General features: G+C 41.5%; 1 pseudogene; it reads right to left on the reverse strand.

Moving 5' to 3' along the window:
- Positions 1-12,013: 12,013 nt before the first annotated feature.
- LOC147417619 (protein TORMOZ EMBRYO DEFECTIVE-like) lies at positions 12,014-22,700 on the reverse strand (annotated as a pseudogene).
- Positions 22,701-23,686: the final 986 nt, after the last annotated feature.

Raw genomic sequence — 23,686 nt, forward strand, 5'->3', positions numbered from 1 at the left:
GCGCCGAATGCTCCGAAAGAGAGGGAGATGCGGATGGTGTAGGAACGCGCGATGATGCGCCAGAGCGATGACGCTCCACGTACCACTGTCTCTGCTGCGGTGACAAAGAAGAAAGAAACTCCTCATCATCCATACCTGCATTAAACACACGAATATTTAAACTTAATATTGAATGAATAGAGTAGACAATGACGCAAAGACCATTAAATACAATGACGTAATGACGCATATAAACACAATGACGCAATGAATCGAGTGATAGAAGAGGCAAGTCGAAAACTCAGAATTTTCAATCAAAAGATGTGAGCGCGAGTAGAAAAGAGCGTTACACACCATGGAAGCTACTTAGAGAGCTAGAGCTTTTACAGCACGGAGCAAAATTGTTCAAATACAATATTTGTGGCTTTAAGAGATCTCTCTCTCATCCTCGCATAACTCAGCATAACTTCCTATATCTATATAGAGCTCTCCGTTTAAACACATATCCTCTGTTTCATTTTGTAGCTCCTCTGCATGCACCCCATATAGAGCAGTAGCATCTTGATGCTCGTCTGGCACCACCGCAGCGGCTTCTGATTGAGCATCTTCTCTGATCTCCTCCATTGATGTCGTTGTGATTGGCACATGGTAGCCTTCATACGTCCTTGCACTACGAGGGGCTAACTCTATGACGTACCACCAGTTTGATGTAGACTTTGTAGGATGAAATACTACCTGCCAGAGCCACATAACTTACATGAGAGCTTTCAAGCACATAACTTGTAAAAGGGGGATGTTAACTATTTATATACTTACTTGTTCACAATGCTCGGGTAGTACGAAAGTGTCTCTTAGGTCAGTCCATTTCTTAGTAGAATCCACCTCAAGAAAACCAGACTCTCCTCTACGCACAGTAGCGTTTCGACCCTCCATGATTATCTTGAACCATTGCACGTCGAACAAGTCGACAAAAAATCCTCTGTAATCGATCCTCAAAATCTCTTGCAGCGTGCCGAAGTAAGTGAGTTCCGCCACCACGGGATCTGCATCAGAGGAACGTCGTCGACTAGACTGTTCAAATTTTGCCATGATTCCACAATCTTGAGTAAAACGCTTTTTGTCGATTCGTTCCACCCTAAAATGTCGACCTTTACACCATGCTGCTGTGTATGACTTATACTACAACGAACAAAGATTATGAGTGGCCGTTCAAACGTTTATAAATAAAGTCACTTGCTAGTCGTACATTGCAAACTTACCTTGGTCGCGCAACCCCGAGAGTACTCCCACTCTTCTTCAGTCACTTCGTCACCGCATTGTTGTGCGCTTTTCAATTGGTTGTGCAACCATCTTAAGCTCATGAAGGTTGGTAGGCTCTCCAGAACCGCTGGATAGTGCATCGGTGGTCGTCTTCCCCGTCTCCACTCGATTCGTGCCCTTTGTCGCTCTTGCTTTGCATCCTCATATTGTGAAATCCACTTTTGCATCACTGGATTGTGAAGCATGCAAAATCGGTTGATTTTAGCCTCTAGATCTTCCGTCATCTTCTTCTCAACACCGAGATTGCACATGACAATCCCAGATATGCGCTCATCATCTATGGTTCGCCATAGCGTGTCCCGGGATTTATCAAATCCGTCTAGCCACTCTCCAATGTACACTAGGGACTCTGATACCAACCAACCTTCTGCCATGCTACCCTCCGGACGTGCCTTTTGACGCACATATCCCTTAAGCGTTTTCATGAAACGCTCTAAGAAGAACATCCATCTGGAATGAACTGTGCCAGCTATTTCCACCTCATCAACTATGTGAATAAGAAGATGCACATGAATGGTTAGCATTGTAGTAGGAAAATGTTTCTCAAACATGCACACAAGCTCCGCAGCATTTAGTTTGGCGAATGGTATGGAGTCTACGTCGATCTCCTTTTGTGAGATCCATTGCACCAGCTTTGCAAGTTTGTAGATTGTGTTACGGATGTCGAGAGACAAACATCCCTCAATGGCAACCGGTAAAATAAACTGTAAAGTATGTGCAGCAATAATATTAAAGTCCACATTTTATGCAATGATATTAAAGTCCACTATGAACGTACCTGACACATTTTATGCCAATCGTGTGACTTCAAACCGGTAAGCTTTCCTTCTTTAGTAAAACACGTTCGGAGCGAGTGCATTACGCCAGTGGGGGTCCGCAAAGATCGAATGGCCTCTTTTACTTTGCGTTCTTGGGCTCCTGTGAAATTCCATGGTGCTTTAGGAAGTTTTATCGATCCATCAGACGCTGTTTGCGGCCAATATTGCTCCATACGATCCACATTTCTAAGGTCAACTCTGGCTCCCAAAGTATCTTTCTTGCCGGTCAAATGGTCCCATAGTAGATTACCCACATTCTTGAATATGTGCATTGGATCGAGCAAGTGATTGATCACGAGTCGAGGCCAGTATGGTAACTCGTACCATAGAGATAGTCTCTTCATCCCTGGAGGCAATCCGTCATCGCACATCTCCTTCTGCTCTAACCATGCTTGTGCAGACATCCTTGGTGGCTCTCTTCCCAAAAAGCCATCGCGTAACACATGATTCTCCGGAAGATACGCTTGATGACCTTCGTAGATTTGCTTCTTCAGTGAGGGTGCCCTACGTGCATTCAGTCTAGGTCCACATGTGACACATGCTCTGTATCCGCTTGTTTGAAGCCCTGCATGTATACACATGATAATAGATCAACTATGGGGAAAAACCAGATTTACAGTGTCTGAGAGAGGAGTGTCAATAGATCACCTGAGCATTCTGTTAGCCCGGGATAGTCATGCATGGTCCACATTAGAATACCTCTGATCAAAGCATTCCGTCGTCCTGTGTGTCGGCTCATATCCACCACCTCTATGCCAATCCACAATTGTTGTAGCTCTTCCAATAGTGGACGAAGATACACATCCATATTCCCCACTTTATATCGCCCTGGCACAATCAAGCTTAGCCATAGGTGCCCCTTCTTCGTAGTCAACCACGGGGGAATGTTGTAGTTGACGATGACAACGGGCCATACACTGTAAGATGTTGATCTTTGACCAAATGGATTTACGCCATCCATAGCCAGGCCTAAGCGCAAATTTCGAGCTTCCCTGGCAAAATCCGACCATGTTCCATCTATATGTTTCCAGGCTGCGCAATCTGCAGGAATTCGTAGCACACCATCCGAAGATTTATTCTCCTCATGCCATGATGCTAGGGCGGCCATGGACTTACATTCGAAGAAATGCTTGATGCGAGGAAGCAAAGGAAAATGTCGCAAAACCTTTTGTGGAATTTTTGTCCCGTGGAGATCTACTCGATATCTTTCGGAATCACATTTCGGACACTTCTCCATGTCTGTGTATTCCCCTCTGAAAAGAATGCAGTCATTAGGACAAGCGTGGATAGAATTGTAATCCATCCCCAAGTTTCGCAAAATCTTTCTTGCTTCATCTCGGGAATCTGGCATCACATTGTCAGCTGGTAGAATGTGCTCTTTCAGCAATCTACACAACATAAAAATATGATACAGTCGTGTAAAAATCTATCAGATCATTATACACCATGAGTTCTATTAAAGTAAACTAATTGTAATAGATCACCTGAAAAGCGCTGTGACGCTAGTGTCACTCCATCCAAACTTTGCCTGCATGTTGAGAAGAACCAGGAGTGCTTTCAATCTAGACATACGTGCTCCATTATACAATGATGTATCGGCTTCACTTTTCATATCATCATAGATAAGCCTTTCTGAATCCATGATCGTCTCGATCATTTCATCAATCTCGGGCTCAAACATTGCCTCGTTGGGAATGTGCTCTGCATGATCATCCCCCGAGCTGTCAGAGGCTACATCTTGTGGCCTCACATATGCTGCTTGACCAAAGCGCCTGTGAATACGTCTATTGGGTTGCAAGATTGCTGCTTGTTGGCCAGCGTCAGAGTCCGACGAGTTATAATTGGCAACAACTCGATCTATAATAGATGGATCGAACTCGCCAAATTCACGAACGTGCTGCAAAGAAACACGTCTTGTCCGTCGCACAGCATGCTTGCATTGATTACAAGGACATAAGACCCTCGTTGAGAGATAGGTGTTTCGGTTGGACGGTCCCACATCCTCGTCGCTACTCATAATGAGGATAAAAAACTTATAACCTAGACAACAAATTTAATATTCTATTGGCATTCTTCGTCTTATCTCTCTCTCTCTCTCTCTCTCTCTCTCTCTCTCTCTTTACCTCACATTCTCTAGTCATGTCCAATCCCCGCACACCTCGGTCTAGAGGTGCACGGAGATCAGAACCACCGGGTTATAATCTCGTCTTTATTGGTCAATACCTATATTTGTGGGTACAAGAAATCTAGACACCCACGTCTACATGATACTGCATGTAGTGGACAAAATCCCTTTGCCTCTTCTCTAGCTGTAGCACTTCACTTCATCTTAACATCTTTTCACAGTAGATCTTTTCACTGTTCGTCTAACTCTAAACCCTAAACCGTAAGTAATTCTTGCGTGGACTCGATCTAAAGTAAATAAGCGTAAATCTAAATAAACGTAAATCTAACTAAAAATAAAGCTAAATCTAATTTAACGTAAGTCTAATGACTAGAGGTTGTCTAGATGGTCATTGTGTCGGGGATGTAGTGACTCTTGCCGCCCTGAAGATCCACCTTCTTCCCTATCTTCTGAAGACATTTCACCAGTACTTTTGGATCGACGGAGCCCACTATGAGTGAAGGCAGCAATACCCTATATTCCATTGAGGGCTTTCTTCACCCGCTTCATGCAGGCATCGCAGTCTATGGAGACCCGCATCTAATCTAATATAACATAAATCTAAATCTAGCTTAAATAAATGTAAATCTAGTTAAAAATAAACCTAAATCTAATTTAATGTAAGTCTACATATAACCTAATCTTTAACGTCTTTTAAAATAGTTTCCTACGACGTTATAACTCTCTTCTTCCTGTGTGTGTGCGCGTGTGTGGATGTGTGTGCCAATAAAAAGAGATAAATGGTATAACCTTTCTATCACCCATGCCAAGTATGATAGATTGATTATGCCATTTCTCTCTTGAATAATAGGTCTTCAGTTCAACTCCTCGTCGGCTAGATCTTTAGGTCTTTTAATTTTAATTAGTTTCCTACGACGCTCCCTTAGTTTCTCTTTCTTTCTCTCTCAATGTGTGTGCGTTTTTTTGGATCGTATGCATGTTTTCTTTCTCTTTTCCTCTCTCAATGTGTGCGTTTTTTGTTTATGCATGTTCTCTCTCTCTTTTCCTCTCTCAATGCGTGCATTTTTTGTTTATGCATGCTCTCTCTCTCTTTTTCTCTCTCAATGTGTGTGTGCATTCTTTGTTTATGTATGTGTGTGCGTTTTTGCACTCTCTCTCTCTCTCTCTCTCTCTCTCTCTCTCAAAAACACTATATGTGTGTGTGTATGTGTGTGTGTGTGAGAGAGAGAGCGAGGGAGAGAGAAAGAGAGGAAGGGAACATGAGAATGAGGAGAGGGAAGGAGCATACCTGTCTCTCCTTCCTCTCCTCGTGTGTGTGTGTGTGTGTGTGTGTAAAAGAAAAAGAGAGAGAGAGAGAGAGAGAGAGAGAGAGAGAGTGAGGGAGAGCGTTACCTGCTCTTTGCTTGAGGGCGCCGAAAAACTCAGATCTGAGATCTGAGTTTTTGGGCGCGCTCGGTTATTTTTTTTACCCCAGCTGGCGTCGCTATGAGCGTCGCTATAAGCGTCGCTATAAGCGTCGCTATAAGCGTCGCAAATTTACAAAGAAATTTGCGACGCTCATAGCGACGCTTATAGCGACGCTCATAGCGACGCCGGGAATGTTTTTTTTGAGCGTCGCTGTGTGAGCGTCGCTAATGTGAAGAGCCTCTTGTAGTGACACCCGTCCTTGTAGGGATAGTTGCTGACTTTGTGGAACACCTTACCCTCAAGCACCTTAGTCAACAAGCATGACAAAGCACCTCAATCTTGGGTAATGTTCCCACAAGCATCTCAAGCTCCCTAGTCGGCAAGCACGACAAGCACCCTAGTCATCAAGCACGACAAGCACCTCAAGCACCTTAGTAAGCAAGCACGATAAGCACCTCAATCTTGGGTCGGGTTTCCAGCTTTTTTATGACAAGACATCATGCAGTGAGCATGACAGGATTACAAAATGTAGGAAAAATGAGAGGAACATAAGCCATGCCAAAAACAAAATAAATGTACGTGTGTGTGTGTGTGTGTGTGTGTGTGAGAGAGAGAGAGAGAGAGAGAGAGAGAGAGATTGATCATCTCTTTGTTGTTCAATATATTCATGAGTATCTCCTTGAAGTGACTTATTTGGGTAAAAAACTTATCCTTGTAATATTGAAATTCCGTTTATGAGCGGTTAACCATACTAAACTAGCTTTGTTGAGTAATTGCTTTGTTGTTCATCAGCCTCTTTTTGGGCATAGTTGATAGACAACCAAGAGATAAGGCAATGATGGTTGTAAATAAGAACATGCATTGTTTGTCGTTCTTCAATGCTAAATCTTGATATTGAAAAAACCATGAAAAATCTCTTTGTTTTTGCACTCATTTCTTGAGAGGCCCCCCCCTTCCCCCCAACTACCAAGGGGCGCCCTAGCCCTCGCCATCCTCTCTTTCTCCCTCTTTTTAGTTACTTTGTCATACATATATTTAATATTTTATTTACAAAATTCATCAGGCCATCTTAAATTCTTTAACATTTCTTATGATTGTTGTCTTTTGGTTAGGCTGTTAATAGAATTGACTCTACATTACAAAGGCTAATGTAGAGTCATTTCTTATGCTTGTTGTCTTCTGGTTACGTTATTAATAGAATTGACACTACATTACTAAAGGAAACTTGAAGGTCCAAAAGAGGAAAATGATTTCTTTGATTATCTTTTATAGTGAGGGGATGAAAGTGGCGATCATTGTAACGGGTTCCATATCATGGATTTGATCTTTTCATTTGTGTTGGGAGCATTTGAGAACACTGCTGTGCTTTTTGGTAATGTAATGAAGTACCTTTGTGAGAATGAACATGTGATTGACGAGCTTCCGGTTACTCTCCTCTCTCTCTCTCTCTCTCTCTCTCACAGTTGGGAGAGAGAGAGAGAGAGAGAGAGAGAGAGAGAGAGAGAGAGAGGCACAAAGTTCAAACACTACAAGTAAATGTATAATACATATGTACATATACACATACATAGACTAACCCATACTTACATAAGGTGCAACACAAGGCACATATCTTTGTGCATATTTACACATGTACACATGCATATATTGTGTAAAACAAACACACATACACACACACACACAAGCACCCAAGCACCTACAAAAAAACAATATATATTACTAATGAATATACACTCCTACATATGTACATAGACACATACATAAGGTGCACATACATAGATTTACATGGACATGTGCGCACATCCTCATATATATTTACGTTCTAATGATTATGCATGTGTGAATTAACGTGTGTGTATTCTGTGTGCACATGTTATATGTTTGACTCTGTGTGTGTAATTGTGTATGTATATCTCTATTTATGCTAACGTATGGCTATTGCCAACTTTTGTGTCATAGAGGGAGAATCTTTCCATTCAACAAACCGAAACCAACAAGGAGAAGCTAACATGGGAAGACTACCAAAATACGCACTTCACGAGAAATGTAAAAAAGTTTCTTCTTTGTTGCTATGTTTATCTAAGGGAGCATCATTTTAAGGTGGTGAAAGAGACATTGAGACTGACTAGCATTGCAACATTTCTTTTTAGACTCACAAGTCAAATATGATGAAGAATACATGTGATGCACTATGTGTGTAGCTCATGAGTGATCTTGATATTCAAGGATCGTAGTAATGCAAATACAAATTGAGAGCTCATGTTGAGATTGGGAGAGGAAAGTGTGTAGGTATTAAGGCATGGCTTCAAATGTCATTTAAGCAAGTTTGGATGTGAGCAAAAGTTGAGAACTCTAGTAGCGTGTAGTACTCAAAGACTCTCGAACTTGCATGAGCATAATGTGCATAGTCAATGGGACTCCTCTCCATTGCCACAATGTTCCATCTCACATCCAAAGGAATGGGACCTAATCCAAATGGTTGTGATAGTTTATATCGTCACCAAGGAAATACGCTCAAGCATGTAAGGGCTGGATGAGAGAGAGAGAGAGAGAGAGAGAGAGAGAGAGAGATTTTCATTGACCTTGGAGGTAAAATATGACCCTTGGGACCAAAGATACGTGTCATTAGCAAAAATATGAACCCCAAAGGGGCCTTGTAAGAGCAACCAATCATATTTTAGTCAACAATAGGACATAATAGAGGGGGCATGGATAGACCATATCTACGTACTTCAAAACTATATCATGTAGCATATTTATGGAAAGAGCTCCGCAATGCAATCCAAATGCACTATTGTTTGGAAAAATTTGAAGTTAAAATGATTAAGTTATGACCATTTGAAAAAATATATGCAAAAACTAGTGGGATCATGGCCACAAGCCCATTCTCATTGGTGTAGAGAGTATATTCTAAAAGCATCTTTGACCTTAAAGGGCCCCTTTGAGGTTCTATCCATGGGGCTAACAAGTGACTCTTGATGATCGTGTTGATGAGAGTTGCAATGGAGAACCCACACTATGGCCGGTCGACCAAAGTATATACATCTAGGTGATGGTTGAAAACATGAGAGAGGCAAGTCTGGATGTGAGAAAATGTTGAGCATTCTAGTATAGTGTGGTACTCTACTCTCAAACTTACAATGACTAAGCTAGCATAATTTGCATAGTTGATGGGACTCTTCTTCATTGTTTCAATTGCATCTAAGGGTGTGTGGGAGCTAAGAAGAATGATTGCAATAGAAGGTATTTTTGACAAGGAGATAGGCCTAGTCATAAAACGGTGAGAACATTTTCCTCTTTAGGCAAAGAACATAGGTTATGTAATGTAAAGTGAGACCCAATGGATTCCTTCCTAGCCTTAATTGTGGGACACATGTCTAGCCTCACCATCCTATCTTATTGCAGTATTAGTGAGAACCACGATTAATTTGTCAAATCATGGGACGAAGCTGACTCGACTAGTGCATACAATATACAAGAGGTTGTCAATCTCTCGAAAAAGAACTAACACTCGCATCTAACTCAAGCTACACTCAAGTGACTGAAATCACCAAAAGTCAATCGCTCATCTCGGCAAGAAAATCACATTCTTTATAACATCAAATGACATACAAACGTAACAAAACTTCTAGGACAAGTTTATAAGACCTAAGCACACATGCCTATGGTCTCAAATCCCACTTTAGGTCAAGTTCAAAAATCGCAATTATTAACAGCAGTGGATTTTTGACCTAGTTGTTTTCGACCCAGAATGCATCTAAATGCTTAGCAATGATGCCCCAATACCCCGCCTATTCTTAGTTTTCGATTTGAAAGTGTAAATTCCTAGTTATGATGAAATTAGGCCGCGGGTCGGCGACGCCAAAAGCTACAAAATATTGTGAATGGCTTACGTCAATGCGTAGAGCTCTTATTTGAGGTTGCAATGCAATAAACACATTCGCAATGTGACAACCAGAGAGGGAGTAGGAAGCGCGAGAAGGAGAGAAGTGAGCGCCGTTAGCTCACGCTGTATATTTCTTATCCAAAAACTTATAAAAAAACTTACAAAAATTGGCTTTTATACCTTAGCCAAGGTTTTTGAGTGGTCAAAACTAACAATCTGGATTTTTAACAAAGCTGGGAATTGACTGGCTGATACAATCTGGAAGCTTATAGCCCCGGCTCAAAATCACAAAGTTTACCAAGAAAATAGGAGTTACAATATTCCCGATTTATCAAAATAATAATTGTTTTACAAGGAGAACTCCGAAAATTGGTATCCGCATTAGCTTGCTGCTAACATTCCCCCCTCCTCGTGTGTGTCGTCCCTTGACACAGCTTTATGGGCTGAAGTAGTCTTCAGGTTGACAGCGGGCAAGGCGGTATTTAAGGGCTTCCAGTGCCTTTTGGTATCTGATTCTGCGTTCTTTGTCAGGCACTTGCAGAAATTGCATGGTGACTTGATTCTTCAATTCCACTACTGAGTAGCCTACAAATCTGGATGTGAGGTTGCTTATCACCGGCACAAATATCTACGTTCGCCAGGTGAAGAATCCATTGTAGAATGCTTCTTCAAAGGCCAGCATATTATGTGAGGGCAGGAACATGCATCTGGCATATAATCCGTAAAGGATTTCTTCTGAATGTTGCCCACTCAGATCGTAGCATAAGCCTTTGTTTCCTTCCAAGAATGAGAGCCATGGGGCTCCTGTCTGCTCAGGCTCATTGAAAACTTGTATGCATGTGAGTAGCATCCTACAGATCTTATATAGCATTGCACGGGAGAGATCTGGCAGACTCTTGAAGAATGACATGGCGCCCATTAGGGTTTTCACCATGTATTCCTCCGTCGCTTGGCCTCTCTCTGGAGCTGGAAGCCTGGGGAAGTTGGGCCAAGTTTGCCTCTTCTTTTGTAGTGCTTCATGTGCTTGCCATGTCCTTACTCTGGGTACAGGACCCTGGGGATTCACTATTAATCATGGGGGGATGTCACCTGCGTGCATGTAAACTAGAGAAACCCCCCTATGTACGAAATCTTATATGCTAACCTACCCCCTGCATATGAAAAAGATATGGCCATTCTTGCAATGAGCCATCCCCCCTCATACGGATTTTCTGCGGAATATAACGACCCACTATTTTAAGTATACTAGTAACATGACAATTTTAAAAACACATGCTTTTGCAAAAATACATGTTGAATTGCAAACGAACAAACGTGTAGATTGTAGTGCCGAAAATTTCTTACCCTTCCTGTAGGAAGGGAAAATTTTGAGTTCACCTCACTTACAAAGAACTATCACACACATACATGTACAAGTGCATCGGAACCATTATTGGGTTTGTAGTATTTTTTGACGAAAACCTGTGTAGGCACCATTTCATTTTAGAGCACAAATAGACAAACTTTCCAAAAGACACTAATTGAGCCAAACACTAATGAAGGGCCATCCCATCACATGATGGTCTTAGGAAGAAGCTTCTGTCCCAATTCGATATGTAGCAAAGGATGCAATAATCCCACACTAGTTGCATCAAGGACGAATCTGGTTAATTTCATAGTCTAGCATGACATTCACAAAGGCCAATCCATTTTTTGAAGAGCTATGAAATAAAACATAAGAGACACCATATCTCAACAGTCACAATGAATTAGAGAAAGAGAACCATGTCATCTATATTGAAAACCACCATATAGCCCATGACATAACACATGCAATCATAATCTCAGCTATGTCATCCTTGCTCAATGCTCCTACCTGCCTGATCAAAGACATCAGTCCCAAGTGTGGTAGATTGGTTTTTTGAGTTCTCACTTGAATAGAAAGCCTTGAGTTCAAGACTCATTCGATAGACATTTGAGGCCTTTTGAAATTGTCCCTATGATATTAAAAAGTCTTGTCTACTGCTCTCACCACATAGACACACACCAAACATATAGCACACAGTCTATGTGTCAGCATGCTAGTGTTGATGCCGTCACAAAAAACTAATGCTTCAAGCCTCAGAGTTGTAGTATAGACTTGTCAAAGATGGCCAGCAAGAAGCACTTTGTTACTCCATAAAAGATTAGCCCATACCTTTGCCTACTCATTGTTGATTACTAAGGAAAAATATTAGTTCATAAACAATTCTCCCCTGCGAATATCTTGATACTCCAACGCTTATGCTTCACCTGCCAATCATCATCGATTGTAGAAAGAATCGATTGTGTCCCAAGAAGAAGGGGAGGCACCTTTGCCATCCTTGAAAATACCCATGTTACCCTAGAAAGTGTCTCCACCTTGCTCAGACTTGAAATGTATGAGTGAGAGGGTCAAGGATAGTGATCGATTCTTAGCTCTTGCAACCTGCCCTACATCCATGGTCTAGTACAAAAAATTCAAATACCTTTAATGAAAGATAAATCCACAAAGAGACCAGCTACACTAGACACGTGAGGTAATTCCTCTTTGTTTGTGTTTGACTTTCTGATAGAGGGGTTGTGAGTTTCCAAAGGATTCAGTACCGACATTGATGCGAGTGTGTAATCCAAAAGGAAAGTACTCCTATGTATCCAGTCAAGCCTACTCGTTCAATGTAAGGCAAAATGCCTTCAATGAGCTCACTGTTAGAAGCGGCTAAGGGCTACACCAATTATGCACAAGTTGTGGATGTGCCATAGTGCACAGTATTTACTTTTCATTGTATAGGGCTTGGGCTCATTTAGGAGTTCCAAAGTTGTATGAGTCTAGGCTAGAGAGCTCACTTTATCCCATAGTTGAAGGGTTTGAGGTCCAAAACTATAAAAGAGCCCTATGCTTAATGAGAGGTCATTCTTGAGTGGTCCTTTTGAGAACTCTCTCCCTAGAGGAGGTCTTGATGGCCTAGCCTTTGAGCTTAATGCCCATGCTTAGAAGGCTAGTGCTAATCACATGTAATTAGTGTAATCCTCTCTTAATTAATCTAGTCTTCATTATGTTGTCAATCATGTTTATCTACTTTCCTTCATTGTTTTGAAGTGTTGATCTTCTCTAATCTAACTCTTACTTATGCTAAGCTTCTCTGATTAGTGGAGTCCTTATCTAACTCTCTCGATTAAGCGGAGTGAGTGTACTCGTGATTGAGGGATTAGAGTTGTCCTCTAATGGTGTGATTGTGTGTGTGTAGGTTTAAGAAGCCTTGAGCTTAATTTGATTATGTGTGACTTGATTTGGACACCATGATGGGCATGGTTGGGGTGGCCGACTGAATGCGATCTTGTGTGCTTAATCGTCAATGCATGTAATTAGAGTTGTGCTTGAGAGATTCCAAGATTAGTGTGTTTCACTTTGTTGCATGATGTGTGTAGATGATTTCTTGAAATTGATGCTTGATGTGCGATTAGCACTAGTTGTTTGGGATGATTTCTATTTGCATTGGAGGATGCACCATTAAGAGATTTCGGAGGTCTTTTGGAGGGCCTTTTGGAAGAGAGAGGAAAATAAGCTCCTCCAATGAGAGAAGAGCCTACATTACGTAGAAAAATAGATTGATATTAACAAAAATATAAAAGGTGTCCCTCTCCTCATTTAATAATCTAGTGGTCCTTGAAGACGAGCACTCTCTTTCATTTAATGCGCGCACCTTTTTCAGAAGGTAGATGCGGTGCATTTGATACGGGCTACGTCATCACTAGAACTCAAAAAGTCACAAAACTATCAAGTGGTGGAAGATTTTGAAACTTTTGATATTGTCAATGCGTCCGGAACGCACATATCTCCTAGAAATGAATGTCCAATTGCCTCGCTCAGACATCGAAAGAGGCAAAAAAATGTCAAAAAGCCCTAAAAGAACATTTTACTAACGGCGCGCGAGGGGCCATTCCAAAATTTTGTAATGCCTCCTCGCGCGCCGTTAGTAAAAAGCCCCTTTTTCCTCTTTTTAGGGAGCTTTTTGAGAGGAAAATGTTCAAAAACCTCTAAAAAGGGGCTTTCTGGAAAGATAAGTGTCCAAAAATCACTAAAAGGAGCTTTGTACTAACGACGCGCAGAGGGGCATTCTAGAATTTTGGAATGCCTCCTCGCGCGCCGTTAGTAAAAAGCCCTTTTTTCCTCTTTTTAGGGAGCTTTTTGAGAGGAAAATGTCCAAAAACCTCTAAAAAGGGGCATTCTGGAAAGATAAGTGTCCAAAAATCACCAAAAGGACCTTTGTACTAACGGCGCGCAGAGGGGCATTCTAGAATTTAGAAATGCCTCCTCGCGCGCCTTAAGTAAAAAGCCCATTTTTGGGGGTTTTTTGACATTTTTTGCCTCTCCGGTTGTCGGAATGAGGCAAGTAGACATTCGTTTTTAGGGTATTTTGGCGTTCCGGACGCATTGGTGGTGTCAAAAGCCTCAAAATCTATCACTATTTGATAGTTTGTGACTTTTTAACTTTTAGTGATGACGTAAGCTGCATTGAATGCGCCGCACCTGCCTCTTGAAAAAGACGCTCGCATTAAATAAAAAAGTGACCGTTTTCAAGGACGATTGGGAATATAAATCTACTTTTTAGAGTGTCTGGTTGTCCTTTTGGACGTACTCACAAGGTGCAAGTGCATTTTATAAAAAGTTTCTAGAGAGAGAAATACAATTTCTTACAAGGCCGTCCAAATGACCTACGAAATTTTCTAATGGCTCTTGAATCCTCTCAATCTTTGCATCCAATAACGCTCTTGCACATTCTTTGTGTGATGCCTCCAAGCCCTAGCCGGGTCATGCTCTCTCTCTCTCCGGATTGATAGATTTGTGAGAGATTGCCTATGCTATGGCGAGCCTCCAACACTCACGAAGACCAGATACCTAAAAAAGAGTAGGTAGAGAAGCTTCATAAGTAAAATAAAGAGATGTGCTGGTTGAATTTGAAGCAGCATGAACTCATCTCCAACAACTTTTTTGGAGGAAAAGCATAAAAAAGCTATGAAAGCACACGTTGAGCAGCATGGCAAAACTTGGGTTTTGTGTTCCATTCTCGAACATAAGATAATAGTAATCGAAGGTGTTCTTTATCTAATTTTTCCAGAACATTGTGTACCTGTGCCAACACAGATATTCATGACCAAGGAATGAGGCCACAACATCAAAGATCAGTTATGAACCAACCTGAAAAGCTCAATAAAGATATTCAGGAGCTTAAAAGGTTGTTTCAGCTCAAACGTAAGTTGCAATGCAATTGCATAGTCAGTATTTGCTAGAGAATTGGACAAATCTTGATCTTTCAAGGTCTCTTCTTCCTAAAGAAAAGTAAAACTGATAGAAATTAAAGCTTCACGATCACATAAACTCTTAGTTGAGATGACTTGGCACCTCTTTGCGCAATGCCTCCTCTTCATCCTCTTGAGTAGAGTCCATCCACAAGTTTATAACTGAATCACTACCACCACCAGCAAGCATTTCATTAGGTGCACAAACATCTAAAGCCCAGATCTGCAAAATAATAGAAAATAAGAAGCTGATTTTCCTCGACTAAACTACTTATCACTAGTGATGCCCAAAAATTCAAACTACAAACATGCACCTTGTCCTCATGACGATCAAACGTGTTTGGTCCACAGTTTTAACAAGCCATCAACTCCTACAATCAGTTCATAAATAAGCCCACTGAGACCTTGTCATGGTGTGCAATGTTGCTTCCACAAGACATTATCATGGTGCGTAATGTTTAAGGTCATCCACAAAACATTATGCACAATGTTGAAGTCCTTCCACAAGACATGTCAAAAACTACCTGCAGATATGATTTGTATTCCTCATGAGAGAAAAGATGCTTTGAGTACATTGGTTGTGTGGCCTTCAAATGTTTTAAGACAAGACCCATCCGAGAGAGCCCATATGCAGACAATTTTGTCACTAGATGCTGTTAACACATTGGTCCACATGAGAAAATTGCATTCACCAGATACCCTTTTTATGCCCAGGCAGTGTGACATTTGGGAGTAGCTCTAGAAGCCTCCATATGCGAGCAATTCTATCCTGAAACAATTGCAAAAAATAATGACGATTGAAATTTTGTGATGTCATTCCAATGCATAAAGTAGTTGTGTCCTTACCTATGAACAAGTACAAACCATGTTGTCATTTGGAGCAATAGCTATGGAGTTTATGTCTTTGTCATGGGCAGCCTGTTGTTAGTGATGAAAGTAGTATTGGCCAGTCTTTACTGGCCCTCTCTTCCAAGCCAGTGGCATTCCAGACTTTGATGGTGTGATCACTGGTATGTGCAAAAATATCAACATTCTTCTCGGAACAAATGCTGCTAAAACAATTCTAAAAGTACGTGCTTCCACTGACAAGAAATTTTTTAGTCTTCTTGGAGAAAGCTAGAGCTCCTAGCTATAGATGCCCTATGTCCCTCAGCAATGGCTACACAATGTACTGTTTCGACATTCCACAATCTGACCTGAAAACGGTTTGAGCATTAATGACAAAAGGCTTGGCTGGCCTGCCAGAACAAGCACAAAATAGCACCACAGAACTGCAATACTTACTAAATGATCCTTAACCCCAGAAGCCAATAAAGGGATGCATGAAGAATAAATGCAATAATCTAGGCAAAGTACAATATCCTTATGACCAAAAATCTCTTACCTGCAGGTTCAAGTAAAGACGAGCAGTATTGGCAAAAGCTCCACCATAGCAGTATTGACGAGCAGGCTAGACCAGCAGAATGGAGGTTTTACCTGTGGAAGCTCCACCATAGACAAAAGAGAGGGAACCGCAAATGACAAGGCTCTCCAAGCAAGCCAAGGAGCTGGTTGATCTCACTGTTATGTGCAGGGAATCGGTCAACAAGGTGCGAGTAGAGCATGTCTGGGGAGATCGTAGATCCCTCTGACAAGTGTTGCTCTTCATGTTGGGAATAAGATTGATGGATTGCAACTTTCAAAGGAGACACTGCATGGCTAAAAGTCCTATGACCCATCTCCCCAGCTTTAGAATTGGGATTGTTCCCTTCACTGACCCTTCTTCTTCCATGGCCAGAAGGGGAGCAACAAGTAGGGTTGAGCCCTCTCCCTGTCTTGAGTTGCATATTGCTACCTACCGTTTCCCGCCCTCAAACTCTTCAGACTTAGGCTATGAAAACATGCCTGCACGTCACTTTTTGGTGGCGGGCGGCCATGCATTACAAACTAGCTGCAATATATTTTTTTAAAGAAAAATATCAAAATACCCTCTAATTTGTGGAAATTTCCAAAATACCCTTGTATCTATTTTGGTTGTATTGCTCAAGATTTTCTAATTTTTATTCCTTTTTAACAATTGAGATCCGTTTGGAGTGCTTAGCATGTAATTTGTCACAAATTACCTTGCAAAGGGACAATTATGTCTAATAATCATGAAGAAATTCATCCCCAAAGCCTGCGTAACATACCCAAATTCTAGTTTTAGCATCTTGTATTGATAGACAATCAGTCTTCTTACGAAAAGCTACAAATTTTTCCGTCTTTCAAAAAATTTAGTCTCACAATTAAGGGTATTTTGGGAAATTTGGAAAAATTGAAGGGCATTTTGGAATTTGTGACAAAATATTGGGGGTGTTTTGGGAATTTTTGAAATTTGAGGATTTTGGGAATTTTCATAAATTAGAGGGGTATTTTGGTAATTTTCCCTTAATCTCTAGGAACTCTCTCTCTCTCTCTCTCTCTCTCTCTCTCTCTCTCTCTCTCTCTCTCTCTCTCTCCCCCCCCCCCCCCTTTATTTGCACGCAAAGCAACTTCTTTCTCTATGTGTCTCGCACAGTTGGCTAGCGCAGGAAACACTGGCCGGAGGATTCTCCTTTTGCCATGTGTCCGGGGGAGGGAGCCGGAATCCCTTCTCCCATTATACCTTGTCAGCCTTGGTGATACATAGGCGTATCACATGACTAAGGCCCCTCCACTTAGGGGATACACGAGAGGGAAGCACTTCTGAACCTCATACAACATCAATATTGCGATCAACCCCAAGATATTTTACATAGGGTAGCTGATAAAGTTCTAGTTGTCCTTAATAATGACAACACCAAGGATCTAGGTGAGAAGAAAGAGTTTGAAAAGCTACTAAACAATGCACGCACATGCAAAGATTGCAAAACTTATTATAGATTACAATGATAAAGCTGGTATCTTGGGAGTAGGAGAAGCTCTCGATCATGCCATTGGTGTTGCTATTGAGTTTGCATACGAAGAAGAAGAAGAGAAGAGTGACTTGGATGATGTGCAAGAAGACAACAATAAATAAAATGAGGGTGCAGATGTGGACACAAAGGCTATGCAGATGGTGGTATTGTATGATGATGTTGAAGAGGTTCCTGAGGGTCTGGATGTCCAAGATATTGATGCCTAGTGGCTACATAGAAGAAGATTAGTCAAGTTTATGGTAGCATCGACCCCAATAAATCTAGAATCTTGTTGAACAAGTCTTAAAGATGCTAGCTAAGGGAGAGGACAGGGAGGTACCATATCTTCTCATTGGTATAGCTATCTTAGTTTTCTAGTGGAGTAAAATAACTCTTTGAAATACCAAGAACAGCAGTCTCATGTAAAAGATTCTTTAATTGGTTTGTTAGGGCATGTGTCTTATGGCATAAGCACTTAATATCCCCCACCCCCCCGCGGGGTAGGTTTCCCCCTCCCTTATGCATACGGTACAAGCATGAAATAATGGGGGGTTACCCCCATTGTACACACTTATGTCTGACCTCTAAAAACCCCCCTCTTGTACACTCACGTGATACCATACGAAAATCCATAGTGAATCCCCCAGGGTACAGGACAGAATGTTGGATCTTTTTGTAAGGCTACAGGTGCTCTTGTGAACAGAATCAAGTATCTCGGATTCTTGTTCAGCCAGCTTAACCTCCACTTCAGGTGGTCTTTATCTGCACCATCTTCTTGCATATCCTTGTACAGCCTTTCTTTTACCTGTAAAAGTTCTACCTTGATGAGAGGGTACGGCAGGGATAGTTGGTGCCATTGAGCGTTGATTTGATTGGGAGTGAGTTGAGTGACGTTGATAGAGTGTAAAACTCTCAACTCCCAATCCATAACGGCCTTCCACTGCTCATCCACCTCTAAGGTGATTTTCTCCTTCAGTGCGTCTTCTTCAAATTTTGGCAGTTGGACCATTGGCACTGTATCTTCGTCTGTGATGTGGACCTGAAAATCCTCATCACCACTCTGCTCTACTGTGGAATGCATCTCAAATGCAGCAAACGAGGCCGAGGGAATGTTTATTTGGGGCGGCTCTGAAGTGCCTGTCTCTTCCTGTGTGTCTGGCTTTCCATCTCTGAGGAGCTGATTTATCCGTTTGAGTTCTGCTATCTCCTTTAGGAGCTCCTCCTCTCTTTGAACCTGCATCAATGCCAGGTCTCTGTGCTGTGATTGTTCAAGTTTTAATTCCAGTTCTAAATCCTTGTTTTTCTTTTCAAGTGCCTTGTACACTTCGTCAGTTCCCTTGATCGAGGCCACGGCTGGATTTTCTCTGATTTGCCGCAAGAAAATAGCATGATCATTGATTCTCTGTTCGGAATATTGCAGAGAAGCATTGGCTACATCTAGTTGTACTTGAATTTTCTGAGCTGACAGAGAGGTGATAAGAAGTTTATTTGTGACTTCTATTAGCTTCTCGTCTTTTGTTTTGCAGGCATCAGATAACTTAGTGAGGAGGTCACCTAAATCCTCCATTTCTTTTTGTTTTTTATCCCTGGCTATCTGATGATGTCCCACCTCTGCCTTCAGCTATTGCACTTGCCTTTGGAGATCAATGATGATAATCATCCTATCGTTGAGCTCTCCTTGAAGAGCGTCGATCACCATTTCTAGTTCCTTGGCCTTTGTGTTGTGGTTTAAGGCTGTTGAGCGGAGTTTCTCCGTCATGTCTTGCATCTACCTTGCATACTCGTTGACCTCTATTATAACTTTGTCATTGGACTGCCACTCCTCCTATCTTACCAGCTGGGATGTGCCTACAGCCTCATGTGCTGCTTCTTACTGTGTCGTAATTGCTGGTGATTTTGTAGAGGTAGATGGTTGTCTTCTCCATGGCCATCCTGAGGCTTTGATGCCTCGGTAGTTTCTGGCTTAGTGGAAGTAGATGGTGTGGTCTCAACCCTTACCATCTCTTCAGGTGCTGGCCTTTCTACCTTCTCTGGCTCGGGCTCCGTCTCATGTGTAGTGGTATGCTCTTTTTTTGTATCTACTTCCTCATCAGTTTCTTCCGCTCGCTTTTGAGTTTCTTTTGTTGCCTGCTCCAGTTCTGGATCGGCTTCTTTTTCCTCATGTCCTTCTGTGTGGTCAGCTTTTTGTGTAGATTTTGTTCGCTGGGTGGATTCACAATCTTTTTCTTTTTGAATCTCTGCTTCTTCATTGGTACCTTGGCCTGGTGGTGATGGTGGTGGGCTAGGCATGGGATGGTCCTGTTGTTTTGGTGGTGGTGAGGTGGGTCGGGGAGATCCCTGGCTTTGCTCTTGAGTAGCCATTTCCTCAACTTTCTTTGCCATTTCTTATACCTCTATCAGATTTAGGGCTTCGGCCTCTTGGTACATTATTTCTAAATAATCTGTTGGATTATCTACCTCTTTTCTTGTATGATGCTTTGTTCGAGGTCCTTTCAGTCCTGCGGGTACCCACTTTTCTGGGTCCTTTCCTTGTGCTTGCCTACTATGTTGGTAAGCCTATTTTTCTCTTTCGAAGCACACTTGTTTTTGAGTTGGCTCCTCTTGGTGGGCAGCCACAACTTTCCTCTTCATCTCTTCCCTCCGAGCTCTGTTTTCTTCGTTGTCAAAGCTCTCACTGTTGTGCTGCTCTGGTGAGCTATCATCTGATTCATCACCTGATTTAAAAGATCTTTTACCTGATCTTGTAGCTCTTGGAGAGGGTTGTGCTGCCAAGATCCATGTATTCTGATCAGGGGCAGGCGGTAGGTTGTCAACCATGCCGATGGCATGATAGGCTATTCTTTTCAACACTTTTGGCGCGCCCAAGTATGTTATTTTACCCTCCTTATTGGTGCCCTTCAAGGTTGTCAAGACAAATTGCGCGTGGTCCACAGGCTGCCTTGTTGTTGACTTAAGAACCTGAGTGAAGGTGGTGGCCACTGTGTGATTTGGTGTCGTGTACCTTGGTGGCATTTTTGCTAGAAAATGGAAGTGTTGATGGTACAAACAGGCTGGCTCTTCCACCTGTTTGTGGATAAGATTGGCGAATGTGGCCGCGGTTGTCTCCTTGGTAAATGTACATACGGTTTTCCTGTCTCTTGCCCGCATGGTCATTCCTTCAGTGGGCAATCTGAGTGCTTCTGCCACTATTTCTTTTGTGATTACTACCTCGACCTTGTTCCCTTGGGTGTCTGATATCTGGGCGGTTCCGTCTTCTTTGATTGTGGACAGAAGCTTGTAAGCTTTCCAAAAGTCCACTCCGCAAGGCTCTTGTTCGTAGAAATGCCTGAGCCCCAACCTGCGGTTAGCCTCTTTGGTATCTGGCTTTGCAGCTACATCATAGACCTCTTTAGGCAGGAGCTGCAACTCCACCTGATTCTCTTCTTCACTCTTGAATCTTCCAGTGAAGGTCGTAGTGTGGTGCTCTTACAATTGTTCTTTAGAAAGATAGGATGCTTTTGCCGCTTTGACTGACTTGGGGTCCAGTTGATACGTAGGTAGTTCTTGTAGTTTCTCTTTTTGGTTTAGCTTCTTCTTGGTCTTCTCCGCTGCTTGCATTGCTCCTGTTCAGTGAATAGAGTGCAAAGTTAGCAGATTTGTCGGATTTTTCTCTAGAATGTCCCTTTAGACTGAAATGCTGATAATCTGGACCAAATTGCTTCAAATCAATTTTTGAACAAGCAAAGATGCATAGAATCATGCAAGGAACAAAACTATATGGTCAAAACAAAAATTTGCAACCCAAATACATGCTTTGAGGGAAATATGGGCTCATTTGGATGCACAAGGTTGAAAATGGTACCAGATTTTGGCTTTCGATCTCTGAAACAGTATATATAAAGGAAATTTGAGATTTTAAAATTCAAATTGATTCAAATTTGGCTAGTGGGCTTATCACAACATGTACTTTGGATGTTTGATGGCCAAACATCAAAATTTTCCAATTTTAGCCAAAAAGTAAATAATCGCGATTATTAACTTTTCTTCCAAAATTGATATTTTTTTGTACAAATTGGTTCTAGGCATGGCATAGACCTTGGGTATGAGGTATGAGATGATTTGGATTAAGAAAAGTTGTTCATAACCCAAATTTTGGCTTGCAAAGACTTCTTTGCGTTTTTTGGCAATTTTACAAGTAATGGGTGGTCAGTTTGGCTCATACTTGATTTTTGGCATGTAATAGGTGTGTACACATGATAGGTGAAGTGATTTGACAATTTCCAAGAAAAAATGATGCAAAAGTAAAAAATCACAATTATTAACTTCAGTGACAAAAACTTTACAAAACTCACCAATTTTGACCTAGACATGTTTCATACACCTAATGCAAGTCCTAAATTGAATTTGGTCAAGTTTGGTCATGCCGATGTCACTTTGTGCTCTTTCGACTCTGAAATCACCATTTTTTGTGGTTACTCTGTCTGTTGGGTTGGTCAGTCAACTTTGAGGCTTTGGACTTGTCCGTAACATAGTCGTGAAGCTACCAGTCCACCAATTCTGGCTCATTTGGAGTCAGTTTGGCCTCGTATATCGAATTTGACGCTTTGTAACCTTCGAGCCGTTTTTTGATTTTTGAGGGCTTTGTTTGATGGATTTCACCAAACCAATCATATACATTTTTATATGAACCTCATTTGCAAGCCATCTGTGGAGTCATGTCGAAATTCTGGCATTTTCCAAAAACCTAACTTTTCTTCTGGGGACCACCTTGACCCCAGTCGAATGGTCATCTGATGGTATAGAAAGGTTCTATTATGTTAGGGCATGCTATGGTTCAAATCCCATCCGATTTGGTCAAGCTAGCAGGTCGATATGGTCAGTTTTAGGTCGTAGGTCTTCGTGCACTGCTCAGTTCTAGGGTTTTTTCTAAGGCTTTAGACTAGCTGCCGGCCGTACAAAATGGATCATTATCGAGTAAAGAACTTACCCCTCATGTCTCGTGTGGGACGGCGCTGAAAAAAGTAAACTTTGGGCTCCGAAAATGTCGTGTGAAAGAGGCCGAAATCTCTCTCTGCAAAGGCTCCAAGTGGAAATGAGGTGGTTTTAGCCTACCCTGGATATCTATACCTGGACTTCACAAACCAAATTTTCCCAGATTCCCCTGTTAGTTTTACTAAACCGTGAAATCTATGTTATACTCAAAAATTTCTCTGATCAGATTATTGTAGCTCATTCTGCAAGAATTTTGCAAAAGTAGGCTTGGCCGCCTAATTTAGGCTTCCCGCTTTCGTCTTCTGATTTCGTTGAAAATTTTTGTGCTTGTTTGCCTTGTCCTTCCGATCACCATCGTGTCTTCCATTTTTCCATCTGATCTTTCCTGTTATTTATTATTAATTTTGACATGTTTATTTGAAAAAAATAAAAAAAATAGCAAAATTCTCTAAAAAAGTAAAGTAAAAATCCAATAATTAAGAAAATCCCTTGAAAAACATAGCTATATTTTTTTTGGTTGGATTTTACCATTTTTAGGCTTCCTTATCAACAAAATGATTAAAAATACCCAAAAATGACTATTTTTGATGATTTTCTGATAGTATATACACTATTTACACTCATCGGGAAGATATTATCAATGAAATTTTCCTTGATGATGAATTATAAGGGCATTATTAGGTAATTTTGTAAAAAATCACACGTTAACATGGAAATTTTCCTCCCTCTTCAAACATTGCCCTTAATTACTTAGTATTTAGTGCCTTCCATCCCTCTTAGATGGAGTACTCCGGGACGACTGCGTGCATGGGTTGAAGAATTGTGTCTATGCATAGCCGTGATTGGCTCTAGCATGATATGAAGATCGATGCAATGCAAACCAATATGTTGTGCAAGAGCTAGATCTTGAGTAATTAACTCAAGGGTTTCCGATGTCGAGGTTTGCTGTTGCTGATGTCTTCCAAAGAGAAAATCTTATAGTTTTTGT

Source organism: Adiantum capillus-veneris, chromosome 30 (genome assembly GCF_014529385.1).
Source record: "Adiantum capillus-veneris isolate H3 chromosome 30, ASM1452938v2, whole genome shotgun sequence".
Lineage (NCBI taxonomy): Eukaryota > Viridiplantae > Streptophyta > Polypodiopsida > Polypodiales > Pteridaceae > Adiantum > Adiantum capillus-veneris.